We start from the raw sequence: 1,996 nt of genomic DNA on the forward strand, positions 1-1,996 counted from the left end.
TTGACAGACTCACCTTCTTTTTGAATTCGCCGATTGAACTGAGCTCGTTCGAATATTATGTTTCGTTTAACAACAAAGTGAGTGTCGAAACTATTCAAAACCTCCTGGAATTTCTTTTTATCCTCTTCCGATATACTGAGCGAAAGAAATATGTCCTCGGCTTTATCACCCATGACGTATATGAGAGCATCCACTTGTTCCTCTTCTGTTTTTGTTATTAGTCCAGAAGCAGTTCGGAAACGTAGAAATCTTTGCTTCCATTTAGGCCATTCCGAGGGAATCGAAAAAGGAAATGATTCTGGCGGCGTTATATGATATGCAGGAGCTGATGTCATGATATAATTTCAGAATATCGAAGGAGAGTCAAAACTTACTGCGTTAATTTGTTTTCTTTTACCGCTGCCACCATGTGTTGTTATGTATTATTTCAGTACATATTAAATAAATGAGCAGGATCTAGCATCTCGCAAACACATTTAATAACAACTTAACGAGATACACAAACACAAACTGAAACTAAACATAAAAGTAAACTGAAACTAAAACTAAACAGTTACAGTTAATCTGGCTGATGCCACAAGGGCCCCCTGAGCTTGAGGGCCCCGGGCACTGCCCCGCCTAGCCCCTAGGTAGCTACGCCATTGCCTATGGGGGTACTGATCGAGGAGCTTCCTTGTCTTCTGGATTGGTTCAAAATTACAAGACTGCGGAGTTAAACATTAGTAGTCGTAAACCCAAAATGGGATCAGTTGTTCAAGGGATAGTTATAAAAAAATAAAATAAAAAATCAGTGCCTCTGGGGCTACTGAATTGGAGATTGATGATGCTTTGGTTCAGGTCAAAATTACGATTTGCTGATAGATGATATATTCGTCATCAAGAATACGAGAAATCACCAATTGCTGCACATTGTTGGAATCTTGGTCATAAATTCAGTTTCGAAAGTGAAAAAATTATTCCCCCCCTCTAATCATATCTGCTAATTTTGATGAACTGGAATCTTGTTCTATTCATATGAATGCCGATTCCCTTGATAAGCGGCCTCAACCCTCGCCATCTTAGATTCTAAGTTAAATTTTTAATTTTTGTTTTCTCGATATTTCTTTCGAAAAAGAAAATAAATAAAGAAAAGAAATATTCATATCACGGGAAAAGAAATATCGAAAAGATAGAAAGGTCACTTTATTAGACTAAGATTAATAGTGCTTGGTAATTTTTAGAACTTCTATTAATTTTTCCTGAAAACTTTAAATAAAGCAATAAAATGATGCGACTTGTGGTTTTGACCAAGTAATTTAAAACTACACGCCACACGGTTTATAGACTTTTTTCTTAAATATTTTCTTATTTTAGTTTAAATTGATGAAAAGCGATTAAACGGACGCTAAAAATTTCCTTAACGAAATGGGAAAAAATTGTGATAACTCCTTGATGTTTCTATGTAATCTAAAAATGATTTTCCTAAATTCACTAAATTATTATTTATGAACATGAATGCATTTCTCTAAATTTCGAAAATCACGAAAAAGATCCTCTTAAATCTTCAAGTGATATATTTTTTCACCTATATAATAAAAAACTGATTTCGGGTAAAAACATTTAAAATTTTCCCTTTTTCATATGAAAATATTATTGTTGAAAAACAAAACAAAACAAAAAGGAAGCAGAAATTCACCCAAAAAGTCATTTTTAGTGTTTAATTAAAAAAAAAATTTAAATTTTTAGAGAAATATATAGTTTGTTGTATTGGTTTTAAATAACACCATTGTGCTCCAACTTAATGTCACGTACCGGTCTACATCAAGTATAATAAATAGACGTAATTACAATCGGATAAGGGGGTTAAAATTATAAATTGTAACGGACATTTATAGGACAAGCTACAAATTGTTCATACTTCAAATTGGTCTTATTGCATGTGCTCTGTAATTCGATTCTCATCGATACTCTGTTTAGATTTTTTTTTTTTATTTATTTTAAATTTGAGAAGACCATT

Source organism: Parasteatoda tepidariorum, chromosome 5 (genome assembly GCF_043381705.1).
Source record: "Parasteatoda tepidariorum isolate YZ-2023 chromosome 5, CAS_Ptep_4.0, whole genome shotgun sequence".
NCBI classification, from domain to species: domain Eukaryota; kingdom Metazoa; phylum Arthropoda; class Arachnida; order Araneae; family Theridiidae; genus Parasteatoda; species Parasteatoda tepidariorum.